This window comes from Arachis ipaensis, chromosome B3 (assembly GCF_059453495.1).
Source record: "Arachis ipaensis isolate K30076 ecotype BB chromosome B3, ASM5945349v1, whole genome shotgun sequence".
In the NCBI taxonomy this organism is placed as follows: domain Eukaryota; kingdom Viridiplantae; phylum Streptophyta; class Magnoliopsida; order Fabales; family Fabaceae; genus Arachis; species Arachis ipaensis.
This window is the reverse complement of record NC_142438.1, coordinates 26,308,553-26,329,042: the sequence shown is the minus strand read 5'-3', so window position 1 is coordinate 26,329,042 and position 20,490 is coordinate 26,308,553. Positions and strand designations below refer to the sequence as shown.

Sequence of the window (20,490 nt, the reverse complement as noted above, 5' to 3'; positions counted from 1 at the left end):
ATAAATTTAAATTAATCTTTTTCTAAATTATACTAAAATTTTGAAGAGAAAGAATTTGATAAATCCATATCGATAGTGCATATGACCATTTTTGCAGTGGGGTACAGTATATATACACATGTAATAAGAGCAAATACGATTGTAGACTTCCGATAGCTAAATTTTTTTAAATTACTTTATAGACATTTGAAATTAGCCATAGTATATATACATCACAAATTAATTTAATTAAATCGATAAATTATTTTTTTTAAATTATGATTATTTGTTTTGATGAATAACAAATAATCAAATATTTAATGCATGATATATATATATATATATTTATGAGTTTAAATTTTATGCACTCATAATGTAAAATATTTTATATAGTCATCCGATCATATTTATTTTTTTAGGTGATTATATACAGAATTAATATAAAAAATAATCATATTTTTTTAGGTGATTATTTTTGGTATACAGGAAAGGTGAAAAATAGGAATGGGGTTGATATTATTGTGGATAAGCAGTGGAAGAAGGACGTAGTGGATGTCAAGACACTACAAGAAAATAAGCTTTCTGCCACGCTTTTAAAGCGTGCCGAAAAGTGTAAAAAAGCGTGCCGATAGATTTTCGCCACGCTTTTTGAGCTATTAGCACAGTTTTAAAAGGGTCACATCCGCCAGCGTGTCAGTTGCTCTATTGCCACGCTCTTGTGGAACTATCGACACGCTTTTTTTGTTGGCACGCTTTCATCTGTTGCCACGCTTAAAAATCGTGGCCATAGGTCTTAACCTATAGGTACGCTTAAAATGCGTACCGAAAAGTGCACATATCGCCACGCTTTTAAAATGTTCCAGACTGTTTGTTTTGAGTACTCTTTAAAAACGTGCCAATAAATGAAGATATGGGTACACTTTTAAAGCGTGCCGGTTGCTTAGCTATGGCCACATTTTTTAAGCGTGCCTGTTGAGCCCAACATTAAGATATAGTCACCCTTTTTAAGGGTGGTCATAAGTTTGGTCAGAATTTTTTTTTTAATTAATCTTCCTAATATTTCATGCAAAATTCATATATAATTTTAAAATCATAGACCAAAATAATTATGTATATTGAAATAGTCCAACATATACATAAATTTTCTCATAATATATATATATATATATAACTTGTCACCACAAAAGTAGACTTTGAAGACAAAGTACTAAAAAGTAAAGTCATAACAAGTAAATAAAAATTACAATTCCAACAAGTGTCACATATCTACTTCTTTTATATACTTAGTTACAAAATATTAAATTTTATGAGTAGTATGATCATCCATTATGAGCTCCATTGTTTTTACTACTGTCCTGCAAAATTTTAAATAATCTTATGTTAGTGCCTGTTATAAAAGCTACATTAATTAAGTCCAACAAATCCAATTCCAAATCCAAATTGATTACAAATGAAAATGGCAAGACAACTTTAATTAGGTCCCGTAATAATGCATATTCAGCCATTAAAACAAAAAACACAAATCAAAAAATAAAATTGTGACTCACTCAATTTCAATATGACTCATTAGTGAATTATATTACATACAAACATATGTAGTAGTAATTGCATTTAACTGAGTTGCTATGGCTAACACAGATTTCAAACCCTACATAGTACATAGTACTTACTCTGCAAAGCAAAATACAAATAAGGATAAGGTATTCTTTGCAATTTGCAAATCAGCAAAGTCCTCAATATTCAAAGAGGCAAATGCACTCAAGTGAAGGTAAATTTTAATACAATTGGGCGTGGTGTTGATAAAGCAAACTAAAAACAAAGTGTATGTGTTTGATTAACTTAAATTTTGTTGCAGTCTCAAACTAAAAGAAGTGAGAACTCACAGCTTAGAGCGGAAAATGAGAAGCTTAAAGCAGATAACATGAGGTTGGATCCTCATTCATCGAACTCTACCCTTCTTTTAGATCGAGGTTGTAACTTAAATATGCTGAAAAAAAAATCTGCACACTGTAAGAATACTAGAACAAACATAATTGACATGATATTAAAAATTAAATCCAATACAGGAAAACTTTTCGAAAAGGAATGAAATGAAATATTAGAAAGACATGATCTTTCTCGGTGGTACATGCAGAAGCAGTAGTAACTGTAATTAGTACTGTGGGAGTAGCTCCCTCTCAATCAAATTCAAAAACAAAATTATAAGAAAAATCAAAATCAGAAGCAAATGTCTAATGTATCCTAAATTTCAGCAGAATAGTTGAACCTTTTTCCCATGGTAGAGCTGTTGTTCGGCTTGATTGGAGCATCAAAATTTGGGTTGTGATAGCCTACATGATAGACTATGTTAGCTTTTTTAACTTTTCAAGAGAAGGCACCAAACAAGGCCTTAAATCTGTTTGTTATCAAAGAATTAAAAAATTAAAGTAACAAAATATGACTGTTTCCAAAGTACAAGTGACAGTATAAAAAGAATTTAAAAGTATGGTTTAAGATAAATACCTGCCATATTACTATTTGTCAAGACGATCCTATAACCAAAAGAGTTGCAAAATGATGGCAGCAAAGACCACAAAGAGTATGCAAGAGGATCTTCATTCCTTGATGAAATCTCTTGCTCCTCAAGCTGCAAAACAGAGAAAGTAAGTAACGAAAATCTCTGCAGGAGACTAATACTGCAACTCATAATAAATAATAAATTGTTTCCCACCCTTTAAGCCGCCATCTCCCTTGTACGTTCAATCATGCGCAAAATTTCTTCTTTAAAATAATTTAATCGTGCACCAATAATATACTGGTTCAGAAAAGGAAACAGCCAGATATTTGCATCCAACAAGTCTTCAACTTCCAAATTCAGAGGTATAAAGGGCAACAGTCGTTCAGGTCCCATTGCAACAAGAGCTGGTCCAAAGCATTCATGCAGCTACAAGATGTAGAATGTATTATACTTCAGTAATCAGTTGCCAAAGAAAACTATAATATAAAATATAGTTCCAGATTCTTGTCAACAACATACTAATGGGTGAATAGGCTACAAAAGGAACCGAGACAAAAAAGTTTGCTATCAATTCTTGAACAATCATAATAAGCATAGAAATCAACAGAAGTTTGTAGCACAGAGCTGCTATTCTGTTATTTGCTAAGGATGCAATCAGCAGCCATTGGCAGCACCAAATGTCCCTAATAATATTAATTGCATGGGCAAACGAAGATTTCTAACCTAGAAACAAAATGGTTGCAAAAACCAACCTTGTCACTGTAAAGTTTCAAACCTTCAAAGATCATAATAGACTACAAAATATATCCAACTTTTTCCTGGTCAACTCTAATGGAAAACTGTTAAAACTAAGATAAAAGAGAATGTTGCAATAGTAATATAGCATACCTGCTTCTTAAAGAGAAAATCTTCTTCATGAAGCTTTTGCACATCTACCAAGTTTTTGAGTATTCTTCTCAAAATAATGAGAACTTTTTCCTGTAATGATGATAGCAAAGTCCCAAATATAAGTAATTTGTGGTATATACATTATTTTAAGAACATGATTACAAAAAGTGACTCAAAACCAGACGTGGGACAAATATCGACAAATTAATCACACCGTCCATGATTTAGACAAATTAAGTCATAATCATAATTGTTACATTAGAAATAATACTCGCTGGCCTCTCTTAGTCTAATCACCAACAAACAAAAGGTTTTCAGTGCAAGAAAGTGTGAGATCTGATAGCAAACAAAATACCTAATTTGTTAACATAGCTGAAACAACTTGTATTACTCTGTCCCAGATAGCAGTATAGTGATAATCAAGTAAGCTCTCAATAGTTGCACAGATTTTTTCAATAATGGTTGGTCCTGAATTCCTAGGTTCTCTGTCATCACTGTAAGAGATCTGATCCACTCCCTGCTTAATCAAGCTTGCATCAATACAAGAATTAATCATGCTCTTAAAGGCATCAGTGGCTGCATATATTGCCTCTTCATGTTTAGATCCCAAAATAAGGTGAATTCAGAAAATTAATCATCCTCTTAAAGACATCAGTGGTTGCATATATTGCATCAGTGGCTGCATATATTGCCTCTTCATGTTTAAAGGCATATATTGCCTCTTCATGCTGAATTCCTCATCTATTTTCGTTAAGGAAATTAAACATGTGAGTCCAGTACAAATACTCAAATAAGGTGAAATAGCTAGAAGAAAGAATTAACTTAAATAACCGAGCTAAATGAACAAGTAATATGGAAGACAATAAAGAAAGGCCGCATAAACTAAGCAGAGAAAGTGATTGGGAAAGTCCAGTACAAATACTCAAAACCGGCAAACAGAACATATTTTGTCCAATCATCTCAATTAAATTACATCTCTGACGCCTTCAAAGTTTAAAATAGGATCATTCATCACAATTTCTTATACATACAAATCAAAGATTTATGCTTATAAAAGCTGGATCCCAAGAGACCAAGAACCGATTTACAATAATAGATTGAGCCAGTAAATAACTAAATACTAACGTTTTATGCGTCCATGAGTTAAATGGTAATCAACACAAGACATGGTAACCATATGCAGACAACAGCCTTAATTGAAGAAAACTTGCACTATATTAATCACTACGGAAGACAGTATAGAGAGTGAGGGGTTACCATGTATTCGGAGCAGGGGTAACCAGCGGGGAGAATGAGCTCGTCGCAGAGAGTGGGCTGTGGTTCGGATTTGCCGCTACTGTCGAAGCAGTCAATGGAATCTCCGGAAAGTGCGGCGACGGTTCTGGATCTTCGAAAAGCTTTTTTCCCTGTTCAAGCCTTCAAGCTACTTCACTTCAGCACACACGACGATACAACAATTGAGAGTTCAATATTCTTAACGAACAAATCAACTGGCGTACTTCAATAACAAGGATCTAAAACAAAGCTAAAGAAATAAGGCGCTCGATGAAATGCTTAAAGAGATTCGAAACTAACCAGCTTTGACGGACGTGTTAGCCTGAGCAACGTTCCTAGCCATGGCTACGAGAAGCGCGATCCCGTGCTCAGCGACGGCAACGGTGTTGGCGGTGGGGGCATTAACCACCAGGCAGCCATGCTCGGTGGCGGAAGCCAGATCCACATTGTCGATCTCGACGCCGGCCCTTCCGACGACCTTGAGCCTACCGGCGGAGGACTGAAAAACCTCGCGCGTGACCTTGGTTCCATTCCTGACGATTAGCGCGTCATAGAGCGAGATCTTAGTGCAGAGCTCCTCAGGGATGAGGTTGTAGCTGCAGTCCACGTTAGCAAACTCCTTGAGCAGCTTGAGGCCCGCCTCGCCGAGCTTCTCGGCGACGAGAACCGTGGGTTTTTGCGTCGAGGCCGGCGGAGACGAAGACGACGAGGGGGCAGATGGTGCGGCGGCTGGAGAGGAAAGAAACTTTGAAAACGTGCCAAGATAAAAAGCTTTTCGCTACGTTTTTAAAAGTGTCTCCGTTTCTCTCTATAGCCACGCTTTTGAAGCATGGCAAAAAAGAAGGGATGCCAAAATTTTAATAAGTGGCCACTCTTGTAAAAGCGTGCCGATTTTTCTTTATGGTCACGCTTTTCAAGCGTGGCAATAAAAAAGCGTGGCCAAATTTCAAATAAGTGGCCGCCCTCGAAAAAGCATACCGATTTTCCTTAATGGCCACGCTTTTTAAGCATGGCAAGAAAAGCGTGGCCAAATCTCAAATCAGTGGCCACTCTCGCAAAAGCGTGGCCATTGACCACTTTTGGGTACGCTTTAAAAGCGTGGCAAAAAAAGTGTGCCGACAGACCTTTTTTCTTGTAGTGAGAGGGTGGAAGATCGGATCATCTCTATCAAACTTGTGGTGGAGGAAGGTGCTTTTCATGTGATTAGCGCCTATGCACCGCAAGTGGGTTCGGACGAACAACAAAAGATAAGATTTTGGGAGGATCTAGAGAGTTTGGTCCAAGACATACCTTCGAGAGATAAGATTTTCTTAGGATGAGATTTAAATGGCCATGTTGAAAGAGAAGTGATTGGGTATGGATATGGAAATATTCACAGAGGCCATGGTTTCGGGTGATTAACACCGAGGGTAAAACTATTTTGGACTTTTTCTCAGCCTTTGACATTCTCATCGCAAATACATGTTTTAAAAAGAGAGATAAACATCTTATAACCTATAAGAGTGGCATGACAAGCTCTCAAATAGACATTTTCTTGGACCGAAAATTTTGCATTAATTGTAAAATTATCCTGGGAGAGAGTTTAACAACACAACATAGGATGCTCGTCATGGATTTTCACGTTGAGCAAAAGTTGAGGAAAAGACATCATACGAAGAACCCAAGGACAAGGTGGTGGCGGATGAAAGGTGAGGAATAAAGAAACTTCCTAAGATGGGTAGGAGAAGAGGTAAAGTGGGATGGAAATGGAAGTGCGGAATAGATGTGAAGAGAAATGGTAGAAGTTATTAGAAGAACAGCAAAAGAAATTTTTGGTGAATCTAAAGGAATAGGACCAAGAGATAAGGAGTCTTGGTGGTGGAATGTGAGTGTACAAGAAAAGATAAAGATAAAAAGGGAGTGCTTTAAAGAGTGATTTTTATGCCGCAATGCAGATAATTGGAAAAAATATAAGGCGGCTAAGAAAGAAACAAAAGTGGCTGTAAGTGAAGCAAGAACAAGAGTATATGAGGGTCTCTACCAGTCTTTGGGCACAGAAGAAGGAAAAAAGGTATATATAGAATCGCAAAGAGCCGTGAAAGAAGAAAGAGAGATTTGGATCAAGTTAAGTGCATAAAGGATAAGGATGGAGATGTGCTGGCTCAAGAGGAGAAGATTAATGAAAGGTGGAAGAGCTACTTCTACGAGTTATTTAATGAAGGACATAAGACTCTTCCGAGCTTTGGTCGGTTATGCACAAGGGAAGAAGATCAAAACTTTTACTACTATCGAAGGATTCGAGACTTCGAGGTAAAAGAGGCTCTAAAGCAGATGAAAAATGGTAGGGGAGTAGGACCTGATAATATCCCGATTGAGGTTTGGAAGGGCTTGGAGGAAAAGGCATCAATTGGTTAACCAAGCTTTTTAATGAGATTTTAAGGTCAAAGAAGATGCCTGATGAGTGGAGAAAGAGCACCTTGGTACCTATCTATAAGAATAAGGGGATATACAAAGTTGCAGAAACTATAGAGGGATCAAGCTCATGAGCCATACCATGAGGTTATGGAAAATGGTGATAGAACGGAGGTTGAGAAAAGAGACACAAGTAACAAAGAACCAATTTGAATTTATGCCAGGCAGCAGGGCTGTCAAATGGGCCAGCCCAGCCCATTTAAGCCCAGACCATTTAAGCCCACTTTATTCGCGGGCCAAAATTTTATAGCCCGGACCGTTTATGGCCAGTCCGATGGGTTAAATGGGCTGACCCATTTATTTGTTGGCTTTTTTCTTTTTGAAAAAAAAAACTAAAAAAGTCCGATTTTAAAGAGGAAAACTGGTGTATATTTTTGGACAAAAAAATTTTGTTTGGTACAGATAAAATTAAAGTTCCACTAAACAACTAAACACATTTGATTTGAGTAACTGTTATACTCTAAACTTGTTCTTTTAACTCAAAATAGAACCACATTTACATCCAATTAGTGATTCCATATTTCTAATTCTAATATTTTAATTAAAGAAATATTTCTAATTCCCCTCATATAGTTAACAAAGTATTATAAACCAACATAGCAGCATCATAATTCTACTAAAAAACCACACAAAAGTAAAAAAGAAAGTATTTAACAGATTACATGGCATGGAAATATATTACAAAAGCAGCAAGCAATGTAATTCCAAAATCTTTTATCCAATTCACCAAATTAGTCAATACCTGCAATGGAAAGAAAAATAAATTATCAAATAAAAGTTAGTGACTTAGTGGCAGAAAAAAAATTTTAACAGAATTGAATTAAAAATATATGATTTGAAACAATTAGACAATACTAACAAAATACCAAGCATCATATTAATTGAATCCACTTTATCTTTATAATGTTCTTTGTCACTCTCATTTTCACACTCAAATTCAGTATCTATAATTTAAAATTAGTTAGTAAAAAACTAAATAAATACAATATGCAAGTCATTCATTATTTATTGCCAGTAGAAGTTAACAAAATAAATTTAAAAAGTGAAGTACCATCATCTTCAAATTCATGTATCCAATTACGAGTATAAATAAGAGCTTGCACATTCTTATCCAAAATAGAATTTCTATACTTATTTAGGACATGTGCATCAATGGAAAATGTCGATTTCGAAGCTACCGTAGTTATTGGAATACTAAACACATCACAAGCTATGGAAGCTAAATCAGAAAAGCGATAGACTTGAGACCTCCAATATTGCTATTTTAGAGTTCATATCAAGAATTGACTCTTCTAAATAGATATCTAACGAAGACTTTCTTTGTGAAGCATTAGTTTGAAAACTTATATTTCTCAACTCCTACAATATTCAAAAAAAAAAATAATAAAACAGTTAAGAAAGTAACATATTGACAGAAACATATAAAAGAAAATTATATTAATATAATGCACAACAGAAATAAAACTTACATCAAGCACATCAAATGAAAGTGAATCATCTTCTCTAGAAGTTGGAATTCTTATTTGACCACTAGAAGCATTAGAAGAGGCATTATGTGACAAAGTTTCTGAATATGCTTCAAAGAACAAATACAGCTTCTTCTTGATGGTGGTCAATTTCTCATTAGCAGTACATGGATCCAATTTATTCAAACAATACTCCAAAACATGAAATTTTATTCGAGGATCGAGAATAACTCATAGAGAGAGAATCATGGAATAATCGCTCCAATACTTATCAAATTTGGCTTTCATTGGTTGCACCATTTTTCTTATGACCTCATCCTCACTAATAGAGTATTCTTTCAGCAAACACTCCTCCAATACTTATCAAATTTGGCTTTCATTGGTTGCACCATTTTTCTTATGACCTCATCCTCACTAATAGAGTATTCTTTCAGTAAACACTCAATCCTCCAAATTTGCATAAAATATAAATTTGAAGTAGGATAAGATTGACCAGACATCAAGGTAGTAATTTTATAAAATGGATTCAGAAATTTATAGATTTCTCTTCCTCTTTTTCACTCTTCTTCGGACGGACAATCTTTAAAATTGTTATCCTTCAAAGAGAGTCTAACAAAACCATGCTCACATCTCAAAGCACTCTCTAACATCAAGAAAGTAGAATTCCATCTAGTAGGCACATCTAAGTTCACTCTAATGTCAGGAATTTCAAGTGACTTAAGAACATCTCTAAATTGGATAGCTCGTGCCTCCGATGCTCTCACAAACTTGATACTCTCTCTGATATTATGAAAAGTAGAACTAGCAACCTTCAACCCATCTTGAACTATCAAGATATGAGCAGAACACCTCACATAAAAAAAGTCCCATTACATAATAACCCATCACTTAAAAGGAGGTTTCGCTTAAAGTTTGCATGCTATCATTATATGAAGCATTGTCTAAAGTTATTGAAAATATTTTCTTCTTCTATTCCCTATTCAGATAACAACTCAAGTACTTTATTTACTAACTGATGTCCCATATGTGGAGGGGGCATGTGAAAAAATGAGAGTATATTAGAATTTAATTTCCACCTAGAATCAATATAACATATAACCATCTGTTGTGCATGAAGTCCAAAGATCAGTAGTTAAACATATCCTACTTCGAAGTTTCCCTAACTGGCATTTTAACTTTTCTTTTTCAGCAATATAAAATTTGAAAATATCAGCTACGACAGTGTTTTGAGAAAACATCTTAGCATCAGGATTCAAGTACTTAAAAACATCCCTAATTCTTCTATACTCAACAAATGAGAAAGGTAAATCATGTTCTATGATTGCTATTGTAATTAATTCACAAAAAACCATAGGATCAACTTGTCTAGCCCTTAACCTCCCAACTTCATCAAGCATCATTTTTTCCAAATCATGAAATTTGGGGAGTTCACGACACGCAGGGATATGTCACCTCAATGTAGAGGTACCATGAGTACTATCCCTACCTTTGTATTCTTTTTCACATCCTTTATATTTGCACCTTGTTTTGCCATCTTCCCCAATTATTTTTATAAAACTATCCCAGACATTAGATGTAGTTAACCGTTTTCTCTTTTTAGAATTTGACCCATCAATAGCAGTAGGTGGAATACTTACAAGAGGTGTCGCTCGAGTTGCTTCCAGTGGGACTTTATCGTCAACAAGATCATCAAAGTCATCATCAGAGTCTGAGTCCAAGAAAATTTGTTCTACCTTAGCATTTGGATCAACAATATCTCTTGCATAGTCATCCATAACTCCAAAATAAATCACTAATAAAAAATAAAAATACAAAATCAGATTAATCTTTACTAAAACCAAAAATAACCCAAAACAAAACAGAATAGATAAATAATTGATGTTAGTATCAGACTATTCATCTAAATGTTGAAAACCTAAGATTTATAAGAAAAGAAATAACATGCATATTTGATTATTAAGACAAAAAAGTAATCTTACAATAGTTGGCTGAAAATTGATGAGTGAGATGACCAAGGGCTACGAAAACTGAAGAAGAGTAGAAGCTAACTAGCTGAGTGAAAAATGGATGAAGTAACGAAAACTAAGGGGCTAACGGTGATGAGAGTCTCGCAAGGCTCTAATGGTGGGGATGCTCATCGATGACACTGACAAAGAAGTTACTGTCGCTGGAAGAAGGATGGACACACGCATAAATTTGTGAGGCTGTGCAGAAGAATTAGGGATTTATGGCTACTTCAAAGTGCTTTCTCTTTTTTCTTTGTACGTTTGCTGTGTAGAAGAATTAGGAATTTAGAGCATATGGCTACTCCAGAGTGCTTTGTCTTTTTTCTTTGTACGTTTGAGTTTTAGTGAGTGGCTGTTTGGCTTAGAGTTAGAGAGACTTTTTTTAATTTTGTACTCTTATATTGTATATGGGTTGGGTTATTTGTCGGGTTAGGTTTTTTTTAGCTTGCATAGTATTGGACTATTGTATTTGGTCAATTGAGCTTATGGTTCATGGTTTATCGGCTTAATAATTCTCTAAATCTATTATTTTTGTACAATTCGGGTCGGGTTTTTTCGAATACCGTTTGCCTAAAATCTAAAATTTCGGTTTTAGAAAAAAAACCAAAATTTATGCAGGCCCCCGTTTAGCCCGCGGGCTAACCTGTTTAACCCGCAATTTTTTTCGGGTTAATCGGGCTCAGTCTGTTTAGCCCGAAATTTAAATGGGCCTCAATTGGAGGCAAAAGCCTGCCCATTAAACGGATAACGGGCCGGGCCAATGGGCTCGGCCCATTTTGACAGCCCTACCAGGCAGATCCACCACCGAAGCGATATACCTGTTAAAAAGGATGATGGAGAGGTATCATAGTAATAAAAGGGATCTACATATGGTGTTTATTGATTTGGAAAAAGCGTACGATAGGGTTTCAAGGGAGGTCTTATGGAAGGTTTTAGAAAATAAGAGAGTAAGGATCGCATATATTCGAGCAATTAAAGACATGTATGATGGGGACAAAACTAGTGAGAAGACTCAAGGTGGTGTCACAGAGGATTTTCCTATTGGTATAGGATTACACCAGGGATCATCCTTAAGTCCATACCTTTTCACATTAGTCTTGGAAGTACTCATAGAGCACATCCAAGAACCTATGCCATGGTGCATGCTTTTTGCCGATGATATCGTCCTTATGGGAGAGTCAAGGGAATACCTAAATAAGAAGTTGGACTTGAGGAGAGAAGCTCTAGAAGTGTATGGTCTGCGCATAAGTCGTAGCAAGACGGAATATATGGAATGTCAGTTCGGTCTGAGAAGGAAAAACCCTAATATAGAGGTGAAGATTGGAGAAAACACCCTACGAAAAGTTAAAAGTTTTAAGTATATTTGGTGCATCATGCAGGATAATAGAGAGATTGAACAGGATGTAAATCATAGGATCCTAGCAGGTTAGCCAAAATGACGGAGTGCATCTGGTTTTATATGTGACAAAAAAGTGCCTTTAAAACTTGAAGGTAAATTCTATCGCATTGCTATAAGACCGGCTATGCTTTATGGTATAGAGTGTTGGGCGGCCAAAGGGGAGCACGAACATAAGCTAAGTGTGGCAGAGATGAAGATGTTGAAATGGATGAGTGGTCATACACGATTGGATAAAATAAGGAACGAAAATATAAAGGAGAGAGTTGGAGTAGCACCCATTGTGAAAAAGATGGTAAAATCACGTCTCAGGTGGTTTGGACATGTGAGAAGAAGACCGACAGAAGAATACCTAGTCAAGAGGGTGGATGAGATGGAAGATGGACAATGGTTGAAAGGTAGAGGAAGACCTAAGAAGATCATCCATGAGGTGGTCAAACGAGATCTACATGTAAACGGTCTCTTTGTAGACATGATACATGACAGAATTCAGTGGTATCGTTTAATTCATGTAGCCGACCCCACCTAGTGGGACAAAACTTTGTTGTTGTTGTTGTTTGTTGTTATTGTTGTTTGTTGTTGTTTGTAACGATATATAATTAGTTATATGTGTAAAATTATTTTATACTGATAGTGTATTAAAATTATATATATAAAATATTTGGTGAAAAAAAATTTATTACTTGTTGATGAAAGAATAGAATTTAAATTTTGACGACGCACGCATCAATATTATTTGAATATCAAAAGTTGAAAGTGAATTTTAACAACAGCATTTGCTTTATAAATTCAGGGCTTTTATTTATTATGAATTTTCGAAAGAAAGAAAGAAAGGTGACAAAATCAAAGGTTCAATATTCAACATATTAATTGTAAGACTTTAGAATTTTATCATAAAATGAAAATAATTTTCTCTCACAAATTAATTAAACCAAATTATAATATTCTAGAAATCGTATATTTTATATTGGTTTGATAAAAACGTTTGTTGGATCATAAATGTTTTAACTGTGTTTTTCAAGTATTAAGAAAGCTGAATTTTCGGTATTTTGCTACCAGAGGATCGATCTCCATATTAAAGGAGAGGATTCACGAGTTAAAAAAAAAAAAATCTATAGTTGAATGCATGCTCTTATTCTTATCATGATATGTATGTTTATGTGTTTTGATAAATAATAACATATAATTTTTATGCATGAAATAACTAGTATTTTAAAAAAGTAATAAATTTAATCTTTTATTTGACTTTAATTTAATTTTTTATTTGACTATATGGTAAATGAAAATATAATTACATGATATATATTATATGATATAACATTAAGTTTGAGAGTAATTTTGAAAAAAAAAAAAAAAAAGAAGTTTTGACGAAGATTCAAATGTAAAAAGTTTTTATCATTTTACAACAGATAAAAACAAATTTTTACAAAAAAAATTTTATATTAAACTCAAGCACAAGCTCGTTAAAAAATCAATCATGCATGCAACGAAGATGATATGACAAGGAAAAGTCTAACAAGTAAGTTTTAATTATAGAACTTTAGTTTTTACTTGTCAAGGTAAATCAAGTTTATCTCAAGTTAAAATTATGTTTTAATTAAAGTAAAATAATTTTTAACTTACGATTTCAAAATTCATGATTAAAGAAGAGTATGGGTCATGCTATGATAATCCTAATTTGTTTATAATGGATTATGAAGCGTAGAACCCAACCAATCATGCACAAAGCACTATAATTCAAAATTCAATTTGCTGAAATTTAACGCTAGAGGATCGATCCATATGTTACTTTAGAGAATCGATCCTCACGTGCTGGAGTGCTATATTTAACGCAAATTCAAACTAGAGGATCGATCTCTAGTTTTGAGGATCGATCCTATACGTTATTGGGAATAGAAGACTCTATTAAGAGTATGTGTTTTTGAATCATTTGCTCTCTTCACTTACCATATCTCTTCCATGAAACTTGAAATAGCATTAGAGTTGCAAAAAGTAACATGTATGGATTCCTCAATAACTCTAGAGTTTTTGTGATAAACTCTATAAGTTTTGTTAGATGTGGAATATCCCATGAAAATGCATTCATCAGTCTTTAAATAAAATTTTTTCAAGTTATCCTTAGAGTTCAATACAAAACATTTGCATCCAAATATATGAAATATTTGAGATTAGGAAGGGTTCCTTTCCACAACTCATAAGGTATTTTCTTCAAAAACTTTCTAATGATTGATCTATTTAGAATGTAACAAGCTGTGTTGACCGTTTCGACCTAAAAAAACTTAGGAACATTGCTTTCACATAGCATGGCTCTAGCCATTTTTGAAGACTTTTATTTCTTCGTTCAATAACACCATTTTGTTGAGTTGTTCTTGGATAAAAAAAGTTATGTGAAATCCCTAGTTCATCATAAAAAGTTTCAAAATCATGATTTTTAAATTTCTTTTCATGATCACTGAAAAATCCAACAAAGAAGAGGAAGGAGGAGCATTTAAATCTATTCTATCAAAGGAGAAGGAGACAGTGAAGCCTTATACACCTAGAATTCCATATCCTCAAAGGCTATAAGAGGTGACAAAGGAACATGCAAATTTTCTCCCAAGAGAAACAATGCAAAATCCTACAAAAGAAGGTGAGAAAATCAATCAAAGGAGTTCATACTCTACTGAATTAGAAACTCTCCACCCTCACACATGGAAGAAGAGAAAGATGCACAAATAAAGGAAGAAGCCATGCACACTCCATGCTTGTACATTCCAATAAGGGTTAAGTACTTTTTTCATTCCTAAGGTTTGGGATGAAAATCAAAATCGTCCCCGACATTTTTTTTGTATTAAAATCATCCTCAATGTCACAAAACGTTATAAAATCATCATTTTCACCCTAAAAAGACAAATTTACCCTTACAAAAAATAAATTTTAAAATTAAAAAACCCTTTTCCCAATAAAATCTTCATTCCAGTTACATTATTAGCGACAAGTCCATTGCAAAAGATGTTGGGATAGATGGAATACAAGATGTGGGAGCTTTGCCACCATCTCTAGAAATTAAAGATAATATTTCATCACAAAAGTTCAAGGGGGATGTTAATTACTTCATATGCACCAGACCTGGGAGGGGACCCGTTTTGCTTTCTAATTAAAGTCAAGCTTTTCTCACCCACCCACCACCGATCAACCTCATCCATTCACCAGTGACCCACTAAACCTCAGCCATCCACCACGACACGCACCCAGTCACCCACACCTCTACCTTCATCCCACTATCACTCTTTCACTACCAGACGCAACCCACAGACTCCTTCTTACAATCTACCAACACTACCAATAATAACAATAGAAGAAAAGACAGAAAGAAATAACAGTAATTTTCTTCCCTACCCACTACCATATCTCTTCTGCTAACAACAACAGCACTAACAATAATTAATTTATTCATGTTCATTCCTTTCAATTAATAGTTTAAGAAAAAGGAAAATAACAAACAGAACACAAACAGGGGAGCTTAGGACTAATGGAGGCTGTTGTTGGACGCGAGGAAGACACGGGCTACCTTCGCGTGGTTGTTGACGTCGTCTTTTACGGCGAGGAGACGCCGTCAATTGCTTCGTCGGGAGGAACGGACGGCATAGGGTCGGGGGTCGAGAGCTTTGGTTGCGTGAGGTAACAACGGCGCTCGAAACTCCATTTGTGGAGCCGTGGTTGTCGTCGCCAGCGAAGAGGTCTAGAGAACGTGCGGCACTTGGTCGACGGTGCTCGAAACTCCCTTCGTGGTGGATGTGGTCGTCGTTGTCGGTGAGTTGATAGGCGGCGATTTGCTACAGATGGAAGCTCCTCGACACCGATTGGGAGGTTGGCGGCGCAGCTATGTGGGTGTCTTTTTAAGGATATATGAGAGAGATGAGAGGATGTTGATGAGGGAGGGTTAGGGCTGAAGGTGAAGGTGGGATCTGGAATGGAGTATGGAGTTTAATTTTTATTTTATAATTTTAATTTTATAATTTATTTTTGTATTTTTTAATTTTAAAAAATTTCTTTTTTATAAGGGTAAATTTGTCTTTTTAGGGTGAAAAGGATGATTTTATAATGTTTTGTGACGTTGAGGATGATTTTAATACAAAAAAAATGCCGTGGATGATTTTGATTTTGACCTCAAACCTTAGGAACGAAAAAAGTACTTAACCCTTCCAATAATTTAGGATGAAGCCATACAAGTCCCTTCAAATCTATGCATATAAGCTTCCGAGAAGAAAAATCTGAATGCACCACCCACATTCGAATTGGAGTCTTCTTCTCAACACTTGAATATGCTTTCCTTGGTCCTAGTGAATCAGAGAGTTGTATGGGGGTTAATTTTTTGTGTGTATCCTTTTTCTCCTCATGTCCACTGAAGTCTTTTCTCTTAACTAACTGGAAGAAGAGGAAGAAAATTCAAGAACCAACCGTTAAGTTAGTGACGTTAAAAAAACACTTGTTAGGAGGCAACCCAACGTTAGGTAATTTCTTTTCATTTTTTTTGCTTTGCTTCATGTTGCATATGTATTTCATGGATTCAATTTGGTGTTACTACACCAACATGATGCTTGCATTTCACTGGGTACTTGACCCAACCTCTCATTGATTGTGTCACAATAAGTTTGTTGTTCTCCCACCAAGTTTGGTGTTGCCATACTTCACCCATGCAAGGTCCACCATCATGCCAATACATTAGAAACATGTTTATTTTGCTTTATTTTGTCTTTCTTTTCATTTTGTTTTTAATTTTTGTTTGTTTTATTTGAATGAATTTTTGCCTTGCTTCCTTATTTTCACTAGACAATCATGATTATTCCTATTTCCATCACCATTATTTTTCTTTGTTGCTTAAGGACAAGAAACCATTCTAAGTTTGGTGTTGGAGGCTATGCTCTACATAGTCTAAGGATGATGAAGAGGAAGATGATGAAGATCATGATAACGAGAACTAAGGTTGTTGAATTCTATTTGCTTCCTACCTTTTTAATTATATGCATGTTATTTTGTTTTATCCTATATAATGCATTTATGAGTCTTGTTAGTCAAGTGCATATCATTATTTGTCCATCACAACCTACAATTATAATTGTGCTTGCTCCTAAATGTGGACAAGGATCATGTGCCAAGAAAGAAAAAAAAAAAAGAAAAAAGGGATTGATCATAAAGAGCATGACAATGTGAGTTTGGAAGGCCTGACTAACTAAGAATGTTTAACATAAGCTGAGCCAAATTTCTTAAGGCCTTAGTCTAGAAGATTATTATGAGATCTTTACACTTGACAAAGTCTTGAATGAGCAACATGTAACGAATAAATAATAAAAAGGAGTTGAAAGGCTCTGAGTACCACTGACTAAGGATTTGAGTCAAGTGCTTGTGATGCTTATATATCAAGCAAAAGCTTAAAAATAAAGAATTTAGAGTCATGGTTAGGCTCAAGGTGCAAAGTACCCCCCTCGGCCCCAAAAGAAGAGAAAGCCAAAGGCTCTGAGCACTAATGATGGAGAATGTTAAGAGGACATTGTAAGCTCAAAGAGCTCCCCAATCAAGTGTTTGTGGTGTTTCTGTGTTGAGCAAAATTTGAGACAAAACATTTAGAGTCATGGCTAGGCTCAAGGTGCAAAGCACCCAATGAAAATAAACGGTGGAAGGAAGTTAAATAAGCTTGCTTCAAGGTGATGAATTGTGCATAAGTGAAACGGCTAACCAAACTCATTTGGATTGAAACAATTCACCCTTGTATTTTAAGGTTGAAAAGTTTGATGACTAAGCCATGATTTTTTGATTGCTTGCTTGAGGACAAGTAAGAGTTTAAGTTTGGTATTGTGATGCATGAGCATCTTAAGTACTTTTCTTTGATTTTCTTGGTTTCATGATTCTTGTATGGAAATGTTAGGAAAAGAGAACCAAAAGCACAGGGAGAAACCAAGAATTGAAGACAGGTGCAGAGAGAATTCGTGGATTCTGTCAACCTTGACCTCTTCACACTCCAATGAGCATAACTTGATCTATAGAGGTCCAAATGACACGTTTCTAGCAGCATTAGAAAGCCAACTTTTAGAACTTCCCAACGATATGAAATAGTTTATGATTACTCTCTGAACTCATGGCACTAAATGCCGTGAAAGTGGCGCTAAACGCTAGTCCACGTCCCAGCACCACTACCGTTCGGGTGTCTCGGCGCTAAACGCCAAGATACCGGCACTAAATGCTGGACTTGTAGTTAAGGTGATAAATTTGCATCAGAACTAGCGCCAAACACCACCCAAGTGGCGCTAAACGCCAGCAACCCAGCCCAAGCCAATTTCATGCTAATATAAAGGAAGCAACGCGCAACTCTCTTTCCCTTCTGTCTTTCATTCTTTTTAGTTTTAGGTTTAACACATTAGATTAAGATTTCAATATTTCTGCACTATGGGCAACTAAACTTCCATGATTAAGGTAAGGAGCTCTATTTATTTTTATGGATTAATATTATAATTTTTATTTAAGAATTGAGTTTCATTCTTCATCCTAAGGATTAGAGTGTATTGGAAAATAACTCTAATCTGAGTTGAATTCCTCTGAATCTTGGAAAGGTTAAAATCATTGGAATTAGGCTAGAAACTCTTTCTCATAATTCTTCAATTATCTAAAACTAATTTGATACGTGACATATAACTTGATTTTTTTGGGTTCTTAAGAATTGTGAGGCTTGTAAACCAGAGATTGTACTAAACCTTTTAGCATAATTAATTAATCAAGAAATTGACAGTTGATTAGACTAGAAGAAATTGAATTACCAAAGAATTGGAATTCAATTACTTAGGGTTTACCATGAATTATATCTTTGCATGATCAAAGTAGATAGCAATAATTGTTAATCCTGAAATTTAAATATCTTTGACACCTTAACTATCTTTATTATATTATTTTATTGATCACTTTTAGTTTGTTCTTGTTTAATTTTTCTACTTTCATGTTATTTACTATTGAAACCCTTATTTTTGATTGTCTGACTAGAATAATCAATTGACTATTAGTTGCTTAATTCGTTAATCCTCATGAGAATGATAACCCACTCCCGTGGTATTACTTGATATGATTTGGTGCACTTGCCTGTAGTTTATGATTTGTAAATTCCTCATCACCGGACTCTCTTTGGAAAGCAAAGACTCTTTTGCATTTTATATCTAGTATAGTTATTCTCTACTTTTGTATAAGTAACTGTGTATCCCTCTTAGAGGTTTTACTTTGAAGAAACAGGATTGTATTTTGAGTATACTTCTGGTTTGTAATACATTCTAGACGGTCTTTCTTCTATTTTCTGATATTGACGCCTTTATCGTTAACGTTTTCGAGTGTGATGCGATTCTTTTTTTTGTTATCCTCTTTTCACAGGCTCCTAATATATTATATCCCTTGGAAATATGCATAAGTACTTTTTTATTTTAGAGGTCGTAATACCTCACCACTTCTGATTTACGACTATAACGTAAGGCTTTGTGTGGTAGGGTGTTATAGCAACAACTCCGCTGATTCAGTCATCGATCATGACTATTTGGCACAAGATCGCATCTGAGCCGTACAAGAATTAACGATTCAGATCATTCTTCACCAACAACCTCTGCACCTCCACATTGAATGCTTCAACCGCCTCTGTCACTAGCCCTGTCGAAGCAAATGATAGCGTCGATTTGAGAGAGCAGGTGCATAATCTCACCTAGAGCCTTCACTAACAGGCTCAGCAGCTCCAACAGTTTGAGAAAGCTATAACAAGATCCTCGTACATGTGTCAGACACAAATTCCCTCAGGCAAGAGCTAGAGTGAATTCAACGCATGGAGCAATAGATGACAGTGTACCACGAGCGGATGCGCACTGATGGCAGCGGTGCTGCTGGTGGTAGTAGTGTTGATTGAGGGGCACTGAATCACAGTCTAGTCTGACGTCTGAGCAGGACTAGGTGGGATGATGATGACGGTGACTATTAGGATCCTGGTGACTAGGGTTTTGTTCTAGACTATTTGATTGTATTTTATTTATTTGACTTTTTATTCTGTACATATACTTGGATTTTAATAAAATCATTATTTGGTTTCTATTATTTAGAATTTTACTACTAATTATACTAAAAAAATAATTAAAAATATAAGATGAATGCTATCCTACCCTCTCTAAAGTAACATGTAAGTTACCCTCTCTGATGTGTCACATTTTAATTGAGTGTTTATTTTAACCTGAGTTACCTTCTCCACTCTTTTGTCGTCGTTGCGCCTCCCAAGCATCACCGTTTTATTGGTGTTTTGTTTTCTCTTCCGAAATCATTCTTCTAGAAAAGGTACTCCAACTCTCTCTAATTGCGTTTACTCCTCCCCACTCCTTGGTCGTCCTCATTACGCCTCCCAAGCATCACTGTCTCATTGGGTGTCTTATTTTCTCTTCCCAAATCATTCTTCCAGAAAAGGTACTCCAAATCTCTCTCTAATTGCGTTTACTCCTCCCCATTGTATTCCCTCATCGTCGTCGTTACGCCTCCAAGCAT

At 35.4% G+C, this 20,490-nt stretch overlaps 1 long non-coding RNA gene across 4 annotated transcripts; it reads right to left on the bottom strand.

Annotated features, from left to right (window-relative positions):
- Positions 1-1,131: 1,131 nt before the first annotated feature.
- On the bottom strand, positions 1,132-5,419 carry LOC148570111 (uncharacterized). 4 transcript variants are annotated; one of them, XR_015907581.1, is made up of 9 exons: positions 4,940-5,419; positions 4,622-4,795; positions 3,720-4,105; positions 3,365-3,454; positions 2,690-2,902; positions 2,482-2,605; positions 2,246-2,309; positions 1,863-1,966; positions 1,132-1,334 (listed from the first exon to the last, which is right to left on the bottom strand). It is a non-coding gene; the product is annotated as an uncharacterized LOC148570111 (long non-coding RNA). The 4 variants fall into 4 exon arrangements; XR_015907582.1 differs by having other exon boundaries at positions 3,720-3,881; XR_015907583.1 differs by having other exon boundaries at positions 4,622-4,790.
- Positions 5,420-20,490: the final 15,071 nt, after the last annotated feature.